Here is a 19,963-nt window from a genome sequence, read left to right as displayed (position 1 = left end):
GTTCTGGAGGCCTTCCAGCTGCTGCAGCAAGTGCTCGAAGGTACCCATGTGGGGAGCCACTTGCTGGAACCTATCTTCTCCAACTTTAGTCCTCTTATAGTCCATTTGCCAATGCCACTAGCCTGGACCGATCAATTTATGGTGGCATTTGTTTTGCAGCTGCAAGACAAAGCCGACGTCCAGCCAAGGTCCTTAAACGCCCACGGCATAAGTTGGATCCAGATCTCTTTCCTGCTTGGTTTGTCAAGCATAGGCCTCAGCTTCCATCTGATGTAGATGGGGCTAATCTGTGTGTCCAGGAATGGCTGACGGATGGCCTGGTTAGTTGTATCCCGGCCAAATGGGGAGACAAGAGGCGGGGACCCTCCAACCGGTGGTTCAACGAGTCACTCACAGAGGCAAAGAAGGGCTGCAAGCGACTAGAGCGTGTCTGGCGATGCTGTTATGACGTGTCTGCTAAATTAGAATATCGGGCGGCCGTCAAACAATATCATAAAGGTATTCAGAGAGCACAGGCGGAGTTTGTGGCCAATAAAATCTTAGCCAGTTCAAACCCCGCAAGGAATATCCTCTCCCTGTTCAAAGGTATGAAGAACGCAGGGGTGGCCAGTGTCTCTCCTATTGCCTCTAACCATCAATGCGAAGTGCTTGCATTGCACTTTGTTAATAAAGTTGACCAAATCTATATGGGCCTACCTTCGATGGCCCCTCATTTGGAGGAGGAAATGCCAGAAGTGGCGGAGAATATGGGGAGGTAACAGGTTGTTATCATTCTCGCTCCTGACATCTGGGAACTTTGAAGTTCTAAGTTTAAAAATTAAATTAGGTTCCCCAGCTGATGTCCTGTCCCCTGCCTTTTTCCGCCAGTATCACTTTCTGATTTCTCCTGAGTGTTTAGAACTGGACATTTTTTTGGTCAGGTCATCCACAGTCCCTCGGGCATGGAAACATGCTAAAGTTATTCCATTACTAAAAAAATCTTCTCTGGACCCGGGGGAGCCTGGCAACTACCGGCCAATCTCCCAGATCCCTTTTTTTGACTAAGCTAGTGGAATCCCATGTGAATTCTACTCTTGCGAATTTCATTGAGTAGAACGCCATTTTTGATCTGTCACAGCATGCTTTCTGACCCAGGCATAGCACCGAGTCTGCGCTATTGGCTGTGTCGGAGGCAGCTTGGATGTTGGGGACTCGGCGGCACTGCTCCTTTTGGACTGAAGTGCCGCATTTAACACCGCTTCCCATGACATACTCCTGAAACGCCTCCTGGAAGTTGGGATTGGGGATGTGGCCTTAGCCTGGATTCTGTCCTTTCTTGAGGATAGGTCCTTTCAGGTTTTAGTTCCTCCTTTTAATTCCCAAGAGTTTGTCCTGCATCGGGGGGTGCCCCAGGACTCGGTCCTAAGTCCACTCTTGCTTAACTTGTATGTTAGACCACTGGTGGAGGTGGCAAAAGGCCGGGGGCTGTCCCTGGTGTCGTATGCAGATGATACCCAACTGGTGATTGCTTTCTCTAAGAAATGCAAAGCCAGTTTGGGGAAGTACAAGGACGATCTCCTGGCCATCTCCGACTGGATGGCAGCAAATTGTTTGCAGCTAAAGGCCAGCAAGTTGGACATCTTGTTGTTCGGCAGGGACCGGGAGCTTTGGTCTGAGCAGTGCTGGCCGGATTGTCTCAAACCCGCCCCACTCCCTAAGGAGGTTGTGAAGAACATGGGTGTGTGGTTCGATAAGGGTCTGACCTTTGATAAACAAACAAAAGCTGTGACTGGGGTTTGTTTTGGGCTGTTGCGGGGTCTAACACCGCTGCTGGGTTTCTTCCCTCCCAAGGTGCGCCTGACCATTGTACAGGTGTATATCTTGTCCAGATTGGATTACAGTAACTCTCTTTACTTGGGTGCAAATAAGGCGAGTATCAAGCGGTTGCAGAGGGTTCACAACGTGGCGGCCCGGCTTTTGGTTGCACAGCCTAGATCCTGCTCGGTGCCGCATGTGCTCCTTAAACTCCATTGGCTACTGGTTGAAAAGCACATCGAGTTTAAGGTGTTATGTTTTTCTCACAAGATTCTGACACATCAGGCCACAGCATGGTTACTTTATTTGCTGGCGCCTTATGAGCCGGGGCGTCTACTGTGCTCCGCTGATCTCACGCTGGCCCACGTTCCGCGAGTCTGGAAAATGAGGGCCGGAGGTCGCTCCTTCTGTTACCTGGCGGCAAAGCTTTGGAATTCGCTCCCTGTCTTTATGAGAAGCACTACGAATCATCGGGCCTTTCACAAAGCCTTAAAGACCTGGCTTTTCCCTACATTGGCCGTCTAATTCTTTACCAAAAAACAAAGGGTGGAAGAGGGCATGAGGGGAGTCGTTTTTATAGACCTCTTGGTACCTTGTCCCCCAACTTAACAGTAAACAACACGAGAGATACCAGAAGTCTGAATGTGAGAACCTATAAAGTGTTCATTCTGTAAGACAAAACCAACAGGTTAATGTATGAGATAGAACAATCTTTGGTGATATGGATGTAGAACTACAGGAGAAGAAATGACTAGAAAGAAAGCCTCAAAAAGTGCTTAAAAAAGTACCCATCAGCCCGCTCAATAGCGGAGCATCGTCATCTGGGTTGCATGGTTGAAACTGTGGTGTCCAGTATGCCCTTCCTCAGGATGAACCTAGGGCTAGCAGAACTTGGACCACTTTGTTGACCCTCAACCATTAGAGATGATCTGGTGCAGACTGAAAGGGCAAAGTTGCAGTGCTCAAAGAGTTGTGAGAAAAGAAAGGGAAAAAAATTGTAATCCACGTGTTCTAAAAATACCTATCTTGATGTCATTATAAAAACTTTATTGGGTCTGACCATCAAGGTGGTATGATTAAAAGCAGAGTGAAAAATAGCATGCAAGGAATTGCTATTCACCATGAATGTTGGTCATTCATGGTGAATAGCAATTCCTTGCATGCTATTTTTCACTCTGCTTTTAATCATACCACCTTGATGGTCAGACCCAATAAAGTTTTTCTAATGACATCAAGATAGGTATTTTTAGAACACGTGGATTACAATTTTTTTCCCTTTCTTTTCTCACAACTCTTTGAGCACTGCAACTTTGCCCTTTCAGTCTGCACCTGATCATCTCTAATGGTTGAGGGTCAACAAAGTGGTCCAAGTTCTGCTAGCCCTAGGTTCATCCTGAGGAAGGGCATACTGGACACCACAGTTTCAACCATGCAACCCAGATGACGATGCTCCGCTATTGAGCGGGCTGATGGGTACTTTTTTAAGCACTTTTTGAGGCTTTCTTTCTAGTCATTTCTTCTCCTGTAGTTCTACATCCATATCACCAAAGATTGTTCTATCTCATACATTAACCTGTTGGTTTTGTCTTACAGAATGAACACTTTATAGGTTCTCACATTCAGACTTCTGGTATCTCTCGTCTAATTCTTTACCCCGCTCTCCTTGGTCTCTTGTGTCTTGGTTTCTGGTTGCGCTGGGATGCCTCGTTGCTGAGGCAGCCATGCGCATTACAAATCCAAAATAAATAAATAAATTAATTAAAAAGTGCATGATAGGATTTCATTATGTCCAATTCAGCTAGCAGTCTGGTAAAACAGTTTTGTATAGAATTTGTTAGAAATTGGGTCCCTCATTCATGGGATTTCAGCATGGGGCTGTGCAGCAAGGCAGTGTGCTGCGCTGCCCTACGCCAAAGTAAAAGGGCAGGAATGTACCAGGTTTGTGCAAAATAGTGCATTCCTGCCCTTTGTCCATGCACTGTGTCTGTTTCAGCAGCCTTGCGCTACGTAGGCACCCTTGCACCATGGTGCAAGAGTGCCTCTATTGCATGCATTATTGTTTTTGTGCAGAAAGGGGCACCAGCCTGAACAAAAACAATCCTAAGATGTGTTTTCCTCTTTAGGAGAAATAAACATATTTCTTCTTGTTATGCCTCACCATGGGAGGTGTATGAATTTGGTGCTTCCACAGGTTTACAAGATTTTGCAAATCTGGGGCAGTTTCAAAATTCATAGGTATTGCGTTGTAAAACCCACTGCAATTCCATGGAAAACCTCCAGGGCGCAGAGTGAGGCTGAGCGGCGGTTTGCCCTGCGATGCCTTAATCAAGATTTAAAAGTGCACTCAAAACCATGCACAAAGGCTTAAAGTGCCTTCATAAATCAGATTGAGAGCCCTGTGTCACACATGTACTACTTTACGTGGTGCGAAAGTGATGCAAGGCTCTAACAAATAAGCTCCCTGAATCTCTTGTTTGCAGAGGTGTGCACCACGTCCAAGTAGAGACCACAATCCTAGTCAGGGTATGTCAGATATATACCATAAATTGACCTGTGCTCACCCTCTGGTAGCTTGGCTTAGAGCAGTCAGGCTTAACCTAAGAGGCAATGCGTAAAGTATTTGTGCAACACTTAAAACAGTAAAGCATTGAAAACACCACACACAATATTTCACACCAGGTTAGAAAGATAGACCTTAATTTAATGACCAAAACAACAAAACTCCAATAGGTAGAACTAGAGTTATGAATTTTATCCTGCTTGCAAGCATAAAGCGCCACCTGGGACATCTGGTCATGCTGAACCAAACATCCTGATTAGGGCCTCTTTCATGGGGGTATACCTCATCCTGTCATCCCCTGCCATAGGGCCCAGTAGGGTGTCCCTCTCTTCATGTGGGATGTGCCTCCATGACTAGCTCCCCAATCCTCCTCAGGGACCTTGTGCATCTGTGAAGGATTCTCAAAAGCCTCAAACCATCTGTCTATGGCATCTCCCACCAAACAATGAGACACCAAACCCAGGGGTATTTTGACCCTCCTGTCAGAGGGCACCAATTAATTGATACCACAAATGGATTATACTTGCTTAGACCTCAAGCCCAATTTTGTCAGACTCAGTTCATGGGCCAACATAAACCTTTTCCTCCATGGCCGGTTACTTTTTCTCCATGGCCAATTCCTTGTCCTTTCCCTCCTCCTCCTCCATTACTATCCTTTCTCCTCTAAGACTCTCTCCTTCTCCAATTTGAGCTTAGCCAGCTCGAATATCAGTTTCCTCTCCTGTCCTCCAGCCACTTTAGGGACAGGCCTCTAGATGATAGGGTGCTCCCTGCCCTGTGGGGGACCTCCATTCAATTAGCTCCCTGCCCCACAGGCAGTTTCAGATTATCCAGTGAATTCTGGTCCAGCTCCACATCATACTCCATTATCTCTTCCTCCTCCTCTGTGGTTGTGATGATGCAGATATTTTATGATACCAAATGCCTTTGCTTTAAGGCCTGTAGCTTTCTTTGTTCTACTTAAAAATTTACACCAGCAAGAATGCACAAAATGGTCACACGTTCCATTTTCTGTGTCGGCCGGCTGCAACGTGCAAAGCAACGCAAGGCTTTCCGAGAACAAGCATGCCAGCTTCCAGCTAGCTATTGCAAAATATCACATTTCCTATCAGTTTCAGCGTGACCTGACCGGTCACGTCCGTGCCATGCCCACGTATACCAGAAACACATATTTCACCTTTATGGAAACCAATGACACGTGGGCAGCAACACCAGATCGTAGACGTATTTCGGGCCTTAGAAGATATCACACCAGGATTAGCCTTCACTGATTGGTCCAGCAGGGCATAGTCTGATCTGTGTTACATATTTTGGGATGCCCATCCTCTAGGGCTTTTATCTATAAAATGTCCCTGCACTGTCACACCAATTGGGCACTCAGTAAGCTTTGCTGAGGTCTCCTTGCTGCACGTTTATTTTGCATTCTGATTAGGTTCCCAATAAATCTTCAAACTTGTGTGCTGAGAGAGAATTGTTTCAGTGTTGTTATTTATCCTTTATTTTTCAGCTTCAACATTTGGTGAAAAATGCGGTCTCATCACAACTGAGGGCTCGATTGGTGCTCGGCCTCTTCTGCACCCTCTGAGGGCGGGGATTTGAGGTGATAACGTTCCATTTGTTTATATCTCTCCGATCTCTCTGGTTGCTGGATGGTCGATACCAGTGGATGGTCTGATTGTTGCCTCACTGTTGTCTTTAGGGTGGTTCTGCTCTTTTCCCTCTCAGCGCACTTGTGTTGTTTCTGCCTCTTGTTCTCAGCATCCTATGTCTGGGACTCTGTGTATGTGTCCTGGGGATGTTTATGCTGCTTGTTTTCCGGACTCCATGTCTTTCATGGTTCCTTTTCTGATCACTTTCTTCGTTCTCCTGTTACTGGCTCTGATGGTTTATTTTTGTTTCTGTCATCACCCTGCCCAGGAGGTAACTCCCATTTAGCCGTTTCTCTCGCTATCTGCGCTATTGACTTTTCTTCGTTTCTGTGCCTCGGGCGTGGTTTCACCTCTGTCACTGCTGCCTGTTGTCCGCTGCCCTTTTTTTATCACGTAAAATATCTGTCCTGTAGGGTCTGGCCCGGGTCTCCGACATTCCCTGGCTGTTGACGGCAAGTTTCTGCAGGATTCCTGGCCGGCAGTAATTCTTTGGTGATTTCGGTATCGGAAGGTCCTTGGCCTGCCTTTGAGGACGAAGTTCTGCACCCTTTCCCCGCCAGAAGAGAGTCTCCAGCCGTTGGGAGAAGAGGACACCCTTGCCAGACTGTTTCCATTGGGTGCAGCGGACATCGGTATGCTCTGACAGACTGGAGGGAGCCCGGTGAGTACACTTGGGGGGGATTTATATCCTCCGGTATTGGGTTGTTGCAGTTATCCCATCCTTGTTGGGATGTGGCGGTTTTGGCTCCCCTGTGGATGGTAGCAGGTAGTTCCCAGTTTTAGGGCGTGGCGGTTTTGCTCCCCAGATTGGTGCATAGTGTTTGTGCCTGTTAGGTATTGTGATACGGGTGGCCGGGTGGGCTGCCATATTTTGTTTTCTAGTATGTGTCTATTGATCAATGGTTTGTTTGTTCTCATGAGCTCTGACCTGGATCCAGCACTTTCGCCTCCACGCTGCTGGCCTCAGCTCTGGGCTTTTATGAGGAACGCTCCGGGCGCTTCTGGCTCTTTGGCTGGCGCCCGTCGCCCTGCCTGGGTTCCGCCTCCACCCTCCCCCTGGAGACATCCTTCTAGGCGCCAGAGTGGTTCTCGTTTCGTGCCTCGGGATACTTCTCGGCACGAAGAGGGGGCTGTGACGCTCGGAGCACCGGTATTTCTGTTCTCAATCGTAGGTTTTATTGCATTTTTTTTACTGTGTTCTTGTGATGTGCTTGGCATATGTAGTGGCCAAATACTGTAGGTAGGTGGAGTGTTTTCACTTGGAGTCAGGTTCTGAGAATTTCCTTTGCCAGCTTATGCATTTACTCTTGGTATTAGAACGTTAGTTGACCGAGCTCCGATAAAGGAATATTTCCTGATAACATCCATTTACCAACGTTACCAACTAGTACATCCACCCCTAATATTCTCTTGCCTCTACAAGGGACTGGATGTAAAGATTTAATAATGGGCATTCCTCTAAATTTCCATGGATAACAAGGATTTCTGTAGCTTCCCTAACTCTTTTGGGGTTAAGTACAGCAGACCCACACACAATCTCAGTATAGAGGGTTTTCTCTACAGCGCTGCCCTGTAGGATACCCAGAACTTGTCCTAAGTGTTTTATGTGATTGTTTGAACTGTACGAAGCAATTCACCACCCTTGCTCCATTTTTGGACGTCGGACCCTGTGGCACAGCCACAGACAGGGTCTCTTTTCCTATCTTACTTATTTCACGAGTCCCTAAGGCTCAACAAACAACCAGGTCCTGGCTTCTTTCTTCCTTGTGAAACAGCTTTGGTGAATTGGCATCAAGTGACCTGTTGGGGTGACTGGCGGATGGCTTTCTGTTTGCTCTTTTGCAAATACTGGTGTGTGGCTGAAATATATATGAAGTATTTTTGTCAACAAATTGTATCACATGTTACCGTCTTGTAGTCCACCCTGCCACCCATCTGTCTGGTATATTTGAACAGTTATTTGTGAGGCGTTTAGGACTAGCTGCTGCACTACACACAACTCAACCATGGGAAACAGCAACAGTAAAAAGAATTTAAATACAGCTCAGCCAGCCCCTCCCAAGAACTCACCTGCCTATGTCGTGGGCTTAAAAAGGGGCTTAAGCTCAATTATGTACACCCACAAATGGCACGATCTCACATCTAAAAATCCAGACCCGCAGTTCCCATGTAATGGCATATACGACATGGCAAAATTGTCATATTTGCGCCAGATGTTGAATTTAAAGGGAAAGATGGTTAGAGGAATCGAATGGGAAGCATTTTATAATTAGGACTGGGTTTTGAGTGACATGCGTTCAACCAACATGGTCAAGTCAAAGGTCCACAGTGAAATTATGGAAATTAAGAAAAGGCTATTACAGGCAAAACTGGAGGGCAACTGGAGAAAACATCAGCTAGACGTAGTAAGCGTGTTCCCATGCGTTCCAGTTAAAGAAGAAAAGAAGGTAGATGGTGAGGCGGGGGTAGAGGACGAACTCCTAGAAGACATTCTCTTGGGGTGGTTGGGAGGCGATTCACTGCTGCCTGCACCTGAGCCAGAACACACTGAGCTAACTCCCGAGGAGCGGGAGGCAGCAGTAACTTTTGTACACAGAGCGCTCAAAGATAAGGTTACAAGAATAGAATTGGACGCTGTCCAAGACCTGGCTTCTATGAAAGTAATGAGGGAATCGGCTTTCGAAGCAGATACGAAATACAACTATAAGAAACATAACATGCTAAAGGAGTGTGCTAAGAAAAAGGTTAAAATTCCTAAATTAATTGACAGACAGTGGCAGCAATTATTTGAAGATAAATCGCAGGATGACTCACTCAGACAGTCACAGTGGCATTCACTAATATGGGATGCATTATGTCCACTCCACAGAACACAACATTTCGACTTTAGACCAATGTTTGGCAGAAATAGAGTCAGCTACAGAAAACAAAAGACATGGCAGCATCGGGGGAGGGGTGGGAGGCGCTTCAGCATCCACTCCAAATTCACCAAAGTTGATGCTAAAGAGCGATTCTTTAAATTGTCAAGCACTACTTCTACGGCTCATTGAGGGCTCATTCACAATGGACTACTTTATACAAACACAGAGTAGAAAGTATTTAGAGAAAATGTTGTCCTTAGCACGAGCAGAGTTGATGAACAAGGCACCCCAAGCTCATTCAGCATTTGCTAAGCAAGCCAACACCCAGACAACCACGGGTAGCCATACCCCACTACCAGAACAATATGACTGGGAAGTAGGGAAGTTTGGATTTACAGATTCAGATTTAGTAACATGGGGGGAATCTAAGTTGCTGGACACTCTTAGATATGCGGTAGACAAATTGCAACAAATGGAAACAGTTAATACACACATGCGCAGTGATCGATGTAGCCCAGACCCTTGCCCACTTAACCACCGCAGCCAACACCAACACAACAGAAGTTCCATCGCTTAGTATGCCCCTACGGGAAATACGGCCACCACCTGGCAGTGAGCCAAATGACCTAGCATATGTTTATGTCCCATCGTCAAGACAGGACATCAATTGTTTTACTAGAGACTTTCCCAAGCTTAGAGATGAGCCCCGGAAGTGGTACGAAGAACTAAAACAAATGGCTGCATTGGGACGATTATTATGGAGAGACTTGGACACATTGTTTAATATATTTGCCCCAAAGGATCTTTGGGAAGACTGTAAAAAGAAGGTTGGGTGGCCAGATGTGGAAACAGCGAGGGGCAAGGGCGGGATGCCAGGTCCAGCAATAGATAATTTACACATGAAGGTGGTAGAATATTTGAAGGAGAAGGTACCGGAAGATAGGGTTGATTGGAGTAAGATAATGTGTACTAAACAGAAGAAGAACGAAAGTGTAAATACAAACTTTGACCGCCTCCTGCAAGTATATAGGCAGAACACTGGATTGAAAAACCCTATGGGAGATGCGATGCCGGCCCTGGTAACAACATTTGTACAAGGTCTCACACCACCTATCAAAACACACTTGCAAACTTATTTTGTCTGCTGGCAGCAGGAGCCAATAGAAAAGGTGTTGGCAGCAGCCAGGTACTGCTCAGATTTTCAGTCTAGTGCAAAGGCAATGGAGACAGAAAAATTAAAGAAAGAAAAAGTGAGACTAATGGTGGCCCAAGAACGATTTTACAGCATTAACAGAGGGAGGGAAAGGAGCAGAGGGGAGAACGAGGCACAGGAAGGCAACAGAACAGTAGGGCACCTTCCTTACCCCGCAGATCAGCCTTGCAGCCATCACAAGGAACTGCATGTTTCTATTGTAAGGACCCCAACCATTGGAAAGCAGATTGCCCAAAATTGAAGAAAAGAAATGAGGACAATAGGTACACACAGAACAGCAGGCAGGAGGGCCGAAACCAGCACACCAATTACACTCAGCCCACAGAGTACCGGAACAATGCACAACAAGAACACAAGCCTCAACACCAGCAACAATGGACAGGAGGGGAGGGGTGGACACCAGTAGGCAATGACTGGCCCGAACCACCACCTCCAATCTCATTCTAGGGATGCCTGAAAGTGGAAAACTGCGTAATAGCCCCCTCAATTGCAGTGGATCAATCCGGACCCTATGTAGATGGAAAAATCCTGGGTAGGGTTGTTTCATTCCTAATTGATACAGGGGCTCAAAGATCAATGCTGAAGGCATTAACAACGCCTGAGGCTCCACTTTCTAGGATTACGGTAACCGCAGTAGGCATGACTGGACAACCTATTACAGAATACCTTATGGAGCCACTACAGTTTGTGGTAGGTACAATAACAGTGCACCATCAGTTTATCATTAGCAGATTTTGCTCAGTAAATTTGCTGGGTAGAGATTTGTTATACAAATTGCAATGCACGATACACTGTTCACCATCAGGGGTCTTTCTAAAGAGCAAGACCAATGGCCTCATGTTACAAGCCTTTATGACATGCACTGACCCTACAATACCACCAGAACTACGCAACTGTGTGCCACCTGAAGTCTGGGCCACCAGTGCCAATGATGTAGGGCGGATATTAAATTACCCACCAGTCCAGATAAAACTAAAGCCAGGAGCAATTCTGCCTAGAGTGCCACAATACAAGATTTCTAAAGAGGTGGAGGAAGGCATCGCACCAGTCTTACAGGACCTCTTGAAGCAAGGAATTTTAAGGGAGATTCAGTACAGTCAATGTAACACACCCATACTTCCGGTGAAAAAAGCTAAAAAGGGCTCGGACGGGGCCCCTGTCTACAGATTCACACAGGATCTGAGAGAATTGAACAAAATAGTGTTGCCCTCTTTCCTGGTGGTCCCAAACCCAGCAACAATATTATCCAACTTCCCAGTGACAGCCACCACCTTCACAGTGATGGATCTTAGCTCCGCCTTCTTTATCATCCCCTTGTACCCTGGCAGCCAACATTTGTTCTCCTTTAGTTTCAGACAGAAGAGGTTTTGTTGGACGAGGCTCGTGCAGGGCTCTACAGAGTCACCTTCTATTTTCACACATGCCTTGAAAACTGATTTAGACTCCCTGGTACTTAAGGAGGGATCCACACTTATCCAGTATATTGACGATCTATTATTGGCCTTGCTTTCGAGGGAGGCTGGCGTAAAAGACACCAATGCTGTCCTGTGCCACTTAGCACTAAAGGGATACAAAGCCTCCCCCAAGAAGCTACAGTTTTGCCTCACCTCTGTGAAGTATCTAGGCCATGAACTAACAGATGGCACCCGGAAATTGCTGCCTGACAGAATATCGACCATCACCCATTTTCCCAGACCCCGCACTCAGAAGGAGGTTAGAGCATTCTTAGAAGTAGCAGGATACTGCCGTCACTGGATACCCAATTACTCTCTCATTGTGAAACCCTTGCAGGCACTCACACACAAAGACATACCTGACATTGTACCTTGGTCACAGGAATGTGAGAACGTTTTCAACTGAAAAGAGGGTTGCGTGAAGCACCAGCATTTGGCCTCCCTGATTATAGCAAGGATTTTCACATGTTCTGTCACGAGAAGGGAGGTTGCTCAATGGGGGTCTTGGCTCATAAACATGGAGCCTTCTACCGCCCAGTGGCATATTACTCTGCCACGCTAGACCCAGTGGCCTCAGGGAACAGTCAGACAACTTAGTGTTAAGACACACACTAGTGTTACACCTTCCACATGCCGTGGACACACTTCTCACATCCACTAAGACACAGCATCTAACAAATGCATGCCTCACCAGGTATGAGTTGGTACTTTTGACACCACACATTGTCATCAAGAGATGTACCACCCTGAACCCTGTGTGTTTGCTACCAACTGAACACGAGCTGGAGGATTTTGATTCAGATGATTCCTTTCATGATTGTGCCATGGCCATAAATAGGCATGCAAAGGTACACCCGGATCTTAAAGATACACCACTCCTAGATGCTCAAGGAGATTTGTTTGTAGATGGGTCGTGCCTGAGGGATGAAGAAGGAGTGTTACAAGCATTCTATGCAGTGGGCACAGCTACTAAATTATTGGAAGGTGGGAGACTGACCACAGCGAAGAGTGTACAGGCAGCCGAACTTGTGGCACTTACAAGGGCATGTGCGTGGGCTGATGGGAAGAAAGTGAATTGAGTGTGTGGGCTGAAGGGAAGAAAGTGGAGTGGTGTGGCTCACTGGTTAGAGGCAGCAAACCCAGATGCAGAGAACAGCCCAGGACCAGGGTTCAATTCCCGGCGCGGCATGGTCGTGGACCAGGGTCAGCGGACTCGATAAATTCTCGCCTCGGTGCCTACTCTAACCAGGAATCACACTCGGCAACTCTGGGCATTAGCTTGCCTCATCTCTGCAACGCCCCCCCACATTCGCCGGGGATGCCTGGTTTCACCTTGGAGATACCCAGTAGGGACCATCTCACAGGGATAGCCAGGACGGGTTCCCCAGCGGTCTACAGCGCTGCGACGCCTCAGGGCAGCAGTGCGCTTTACAAGACCACATACATTACAATATATACACAGACAGCCAGTACGCCTTTGGGGTGGTCCATGACTTCGGCCAGCTGTGGTCAATGAGGGGGTTCCTCACATCAGCTGGCCAGCAGATACAGCATGCACAATTGATTTGTGACCTTCTCCGAGCACTGCTACTCCCTTCCAAAGTGGCTATTATAAAATGTGCCGCCCACACCTCATCAAAAGACCCTGTTTCCAGAGGCAATGCTTTCATTGATCAAGAAGCAAAGAGAATAGTGCTTACAGACTGCCAGCTAACAATGATACAATTAGTGGGCAGTAAGACAGACACCAGGGATGACAATGATTCATTGCACTTTGACCCAATACAGATTCAGATAAGGATGGCTAACCAGGAAAAAGAGGAATGGGCCCAAAATGGCTCCGTACAATCCAAGGAGGGGTTATGGACGGGGCCTAATGGAAGGATATGTCTGCCTTCTACCATGCTCCCTTCAATGGCCAGACTCTTTCATGGGCCTTCACATGTTGGATGTGATGGTATGATAAGATTGTTTTCCCAAGGTTGGTACAACTCCAAATTTTGTCAGACAGCAGAAAGACTTTGCAAGCAATGTTCTGTCTGTGCCCAATATAACACAAGAAAAGGTACATCAACTGCACCTGGCCACTTCCCCCCCCCCCCCCCCCCCCAGGGACCATTTGAAAGCCTTCAGCTTGATTTTATCGACATGCCCCCACCCAGAAATACAAGTATGTGTTGGTAGTGGTATGCATGTTTAGTAAATGTATTTACAACAAGGGGTGGTGAGGGACAGAGTCTCTGAATTAAGCAGAAAGCTCTCACCCAGTCAAGAGATCAGGGCTAGATCCAACACCGTTTTATAGCTCACTGCACCATCCCAGTTTCAGAACCTGGCTGTATGCAAATTAGTCTGTTCCTTTCCCAGTGCATGATGGCAACAGGGCAAACCAAACTACAAAAGCCAATTCTTACACTGGGAAGGAAACAAGCTCCCGGGGACCGGTTTCTGGCATTACAGCCGTCTTCGGCCCGGTTTGCTTGAATCCTGATGGTGCAATGAGCAAGGGTCTCACATCTGAGAATACCCTTCCACGCTTAGGGTGGACAAAAATATTTACAACAAGGGGTGGTGAGGGACAGAGTCTCTGAATTAAGCAGAAAGCTCTCACCCAGTCAAGAGATCAGGGCTAGATCCAACACCGTTTTATAGCTCACTGCACCATCCCAGTTTCAGAACCTGGCTGTATGCAAATTAGTCTGTTCCTGTCCCAGTGCATGATGGGAACAGGGCAAACCAAACTACAAAAGCCAATTCTTACACTGGGAAGGAAACAAGCTCCCGGGGACCGGTTTCTGGCATTACAGCCGTCTTCGGCCCGGTTTGCTTGAATCCTGATGGTGCAATGAGCAAGGGTCTCAAATCTGAGAATACCCTTCCACGCTTAGGGTGGACAAAAATATTTACTACAAGGGGTGGTGAGGGACAGAGTCTCTGAATTAAGCAGAAAGCTCTCACCCAGTCAAGAGATCAGGGCTAGATCACCACCCCCTTTTCTGAATCGTTTTTGGCCACTATAGGTGTGGCAGGGTATACTCAGACATGAGTCCCTTTCTCACTGCTCCATCAGGATTCAAGCCAGCCGGGCCGAAGACGGCTGAAATGCCAGAAACCGGTCCCCGGTAGCTTGTCTCCTTTCTGGTGAAGAATTGGCTTGGTAGTTTAGTCTGCCCTGTTCCCATGATGCACTGGGCCGGGGACAGACTGATTTGCATATAGCCAGGTTCTGAGCTGGGATGGGGCAGTGAGATAAATAACGGTGATGGATCAAGCCCTGATCTTTGGACTGGGTAAGAGTGGTATGCTTAATTCAGACACTCTGTTCATCACCACCCCCTTTTCTGAATCGTTTTTGGCCACTATAGGTGTGGCAGGGTATACTCAGACATGAGTCCCTTTCTCACTGCTCCATCAGGATTCAAGCCAGCCGGGCCGAAGACGGCTGAAATGCCAGAAACCGGTCCCCGGTAGCTTGTCTCCTTTCTGGTGAAGAATTGGCTTGGTAGTTTAGTCTGCCCTGTTCCCATGATGCACTGGGCCAGGGACAGACTGATTTGCATATAGCCAGGTTCTGAGCTGGGATGGGGCAGTGAGATAAATAACGGTGATGGATCAAGCCCTGATCTTTGGACTGGGTAAGAGTGGTCTGCTTAATTCAGACACTCTGTTCATCACCACCCCCCTTTCTGAATCGTTTTTGGCCACTATAGGTGTGGCAGGGTATACTCAGACATGAGTCCCTTTCTCACTGCTCCATCAGGATTCAAGCCAGCCGGGCCGAAGACGGCTGAAATGCCAGAAACCGGTCCCCGGTAGCTTGTCTCCTTTCTGGTGAAGAATTGGCTTGGTAGTTTAGTCTGCCCTGTTCCCATGATGCACTGGGCCAGGGACAGACTGATTTGCATATAGCCAGGTTCTGAGCTGGGATGGGGCAGTGAGATAAATAACGGTGATGGATCAAGCCCTGATCTTTGGACTGGGTAAGAGTGGTCTGCTTAATTCAGACACTCTGTTCATCACCACCCCCTTTTCTGAATCGTTTTTGGCCACTATAGGTGTGGCAGGGTATACTCAGACATGAGTCCCTTTCTCACTGCTCCATCAGGATTCAAGCCAGCCGGGCCGAAGACGGCTGAAATGCCAGAAACCGGTCCCCGGTAGCTTGTCTCCTTTCTGGTGAAGAATTGGCTTGGTAGTTTAGTCTGCCCTGTTCCCATGATGCACTGGGCCAGGGACAGACTGATTTGCATATAGCCAGGTTCTGAGCTGGGATGGGGCAGTGAGATAAATAACGGTGATGGATCAAACCCTGATCTTTGGACTGGGTAAGAGTGGTCTGCTTAATTCAGACACTCTGTTCATCACCACCCCCTTTTCTGAATCGTTTTTGGCCACTATAGGTGTGGCAGGGTATACTCAGACATGAGTCTCTTTCTCACTGCTCCATCAGGATTCAAGCCAGCCGGGCCGAAGACGGCTGAAATGCCAGAAACCGGTCCCCGGTAGCTTGTCTCCTTTCTGGTGAAGAATTGGCTTGGTAGTTTAGTCTGCCCTGTTCCCATGATGCACTGGGCCAGGGACAGACTGATTTGCATATAGCCAGGTTCTGAGCTGGGATGGGGGAGTGAGATAAATAACGGTGATGGATCAAGCCCTGATCTTTGGACTGGGTAAGAGTGGTATGCTTAATTCAGACACTCTGTTCATCACCACCCCCTTTTCTGAATCGTTTTTGGCCACTATAGGTGTGGCAGGGTATACTCAGACATGAGTCCCTTTCTCACTGCTCCATCAGGATTCAAGCCAGCCGGGCCGAAGACGGCTGAAATGCCAGAAACCGGTCCCCGGTAGCTTGTCTCCTTTCTGGTGAAGAATTGGCTTGGTAGTTTAGTCTGCCCTGTTCCCATGATGCACTGGGCCAGGGACAGACTGATTTGCATATAGCCAGGTTCTGAGCTGGGATGGGGCAGTGAGATAAATAACGGTGATGGATCAAGCCCTGATCTTTGGACTGGGTAAGAGTGGTCTGCTTAATTCAGACACTCTGTTCATCACCACCCCCTTTTCTGAATCGTTTTTGGCCACTATAGGTGTGGCAGGGTATACTCAGACATGAGTCCCTTTCTCACTGCTCCATCAGGATTCAAGCCAGCCGGGCCGAAGGCGGCTGAAATGCCAGAAACCGGTCCCCGGTAGCTTGTCTCCTTTCTGGTGAAGAATTGGCTTGGTAGTTTAGTCTGTCCTGTTCCCATGATGCACTGGGCCAGGGACAGACTGATTTGCATATAGCCAGGTTCTGAGCTGGGATGGGGCAGTGAGATAAATAACGGTGATGGATCAAGCCCTGATCTTTGGACTGGGTAAGAGTGGTCTGCTTAATTCAGACACTCTGTTCATCACCACCCCCTTTTCTGAATCGTTTTTGGCCACTATAGGTGTGGCAGGGTATACTCAGACATGAGTCCCTTTCTCACTGCTCCATCAGGATTCAAGCCAGCTGGGCCGAAGACGGCTGAAATGCCAGAAACCGGTCCCCGGTAGCTTGTCTCCTTTCTGGTGAAGAATTGGCTTGGTAGTTTAGTCTGCCCTGTTCCCATGATGCACTGGGCCAGGGACAGACTGATTTGCATATAGCCAGGTTCTGAGCTGGGATGGGGCAGTGAGATAAATAACGGTGATGGATCAAGCCCTGATCTTTGGACTGGGTAAGAGTGGTCTGCTTAATTCAGACACTCTGTTCATCACCACCCCCTTTTCTGAATCGTTTTTGGCCACTATAGGTGTGGCAGGGTATACTCAGACATGAGTCCCTTTCTCACTGCTCCATCAGGATTCAAGCCAGCCGGGCCGAAGACGGCTGAAATGCCAGAAACCGGTCCCCGGTAGCTTGTCTCCTTTCTGGTGAAGAATTGGCTTGGTAGTTTAGTCTGCCCTGTTCCCATGATGCACTGGGCCAGGGACAGACTGATTTGCATATAGCCAGGTTCTGAGCTGGGATGGGGCAGTGAGATAAATAACGGTGATGGATCAAGCCCTGATCTTTGGACTGGGTAAGAGTGGTCTGCTTAATTCAGACACTCTGTTCATCACCGCCCCCTTTTCTGAATCGTGTTTAGTAAATGGACAGAGGCTTACCCCACTAAACATTGTGTGGCCAAGTGCCTGCTGCGAGAACTACTGCCAAGATTTGGGGCACCCCCCTCCTTGCGTCCGACAATGGGCCTGCATTCATCTCCCATGTAGTAAAAGTATTATGTAAGGGGCTTGGGATAACACAGAAACTACACTGTGCTTATCACCCTCCAGCCGCAGGCGCTGTTGAGAGAAAGAATGGGGTGCTGAAAAATAAAATAGCGAAGATTTGTGCGTCAACAGACCTCTCCTGGGTAGATGCACTGCCCTTAGCACTACTAGCAATGAGAAGTACACCAGACTGGGTAACAAAGCTGAGCCCACACGACATCGTGTTTGGCAGGCCAATGCATATTCCAGGACACATGTCGACTGCCCCCCCTGTCAATAACTGATGACCTATTACTTTGTTATTGTATGAAATTAACAGACATTTTACGTTAACTCCATTGTCAGGTGCTGAAATCCCTCCCAGAAGCAGCCACTCCGCCATCCCATGATCTACAGCCAGGGAAGTGGGTGTGGGTAAAGGCCCATACACGAAGAAACAGCTTACAGCCAAGGTGGAGAGGAACTCTGCAGGTTCTTCTGACGACAGCCACAGCGGTGAAATGCGATGGACTAATGTCATGGATACATGCGACACACAAGTAAAAGGCAACTCTGGAGAACGGTAAAGGACAGAATCCACCGACGCCAATACAAACATCAGAAGTACATCGATATAACCTCCGCTCTAACAAACAGAAAGCTGCAGAAGTGGATTGATGATTTACTAACCACTGCCTAATGCAAGGACTCAGAACTGCCAGACTTCGATCTGTGTCAATACAAACAAGTAGACAATGTTTCAGAATTCAATTAACCCTTTTGTGTCCAGGAATAGAGATAAGTGCAATACTGACATTACTGGTGCCGAGTCCCCTGTTGCTCAGTGAGCTAATAAGACAGATTTTTCATGAGATTTCCTTTCCAATGGGTTCCGCGCTAGTACCTGAGCAAGAATTAACATTCTCAATTGTGCCATTTTTGCGATAGAGGACACTGGTTCTAGCCTTATCCAAGACATGAAACATTCACCATTGTGCCATTTTTGTAATAGAGGACACTGGTCCTAGACTTATCCGAGACATTGAATGGACTATAACAGTGGGCAAAATACCTGGCTCTAAGGGTTAGTTAGCATAGCGCCAAGAGGAAGAAGAATAAAATGAGGGCCTATTCACCTGCCCGAGTGGACCAAGAATAAACTTGGGGCCCATTCACAAAGAAGATTAAAAAGCATAGAGAAGGGACAGGTTTGTTCTGGAGCCATGCCATTCACTGAATTCCACACATGTAACTGGAAAGAAGTGATCCTTGCAATATTTTTACCGGCACCAGCAATACTAGTGACAACGATGATTATAGTATATTCCGCTGATCTGGAGATACCGCATCTTAATGGAAGAGTGGGGGATGGTAGTGATGGAGGTGAACCAAAGGAAATCCCCAAAGGATTATGAACTGAATATGACCACAAACAATGCTGAAATGGGGTGGACGTGAATAAAGGGGATAAAGGAGGATTGTGGGAAACATATGAAGGAAATCAATACGTTGAAATGTTAAAACTATATGTAACAATTTTTAATACATCTGATTGCTATGTTTGCACACATCTGCCCGCAGATGCCACACATAGTTTGAAGTACAACATACTGCCAGTGTCCAAGTATGCAGGCTGTGTCTTAATGTGCGACATGCTACTAAGCCAACACAGCATGTCTGTGTCGGTGTGGGTAGGTGTGACTATATCTGAAGTACAGGCCAATCCCAGCTATAGCTATAGCTATAACACACAAACAACAGGCCCTCCTCTCATTCCTAAAAGGGTCTCTTGCACGAATATGCAGCCAACTATGGGAGACCTAGAGCTGTTAAAGGGATTTGACAGGACTTCAAGGAATAATGATTGGAGAGGCCGAGCAGGCTGGGGTGACATAGGGAAAAAGCAGACAGGCAACATGAAAGTGCCAAGGTTCAGGTTAGGGGAAGTGTCTGCTCCCTCCTGCAACCTCAATGATCTAAGGATAGCAGTGTGACCTGCTCCAGGACACCTCCACACCGCACGGCCCACCAGCTGTAGGCGCGGCCCTCCCCAAGCACCACAGGTCCATTCCTGGCCTCAGGTGCCCCCTCGCTGCTGCTCGCTATTTTCGCCCGTATTTTTCTGCTTTTTGCCCCTCTGTGCCCAGCTGTCAGTTTCCTGTATTTCTACTGTGATTTACTGTTTAGTGCTTCTTTTTTGTAAATAGGAC

The sequence above is a fragment of the Lissotriton vulgaris genome, chromosome 6, assembly GCF_964263255.1.
Source record: "Lissotriton vulgaris chromosome 6, aLisVul1.2, whole genome shotgun sequence".
Taxonomy (NCBI): Eukaryota; Metazoa; Chordata; class Amphibia; order Caudata; family Salamandridae; genus Lissotriton; species Lissotriton vulgaris.
This window is presented reverse-complemented; position numbering follows the sequence as displayed.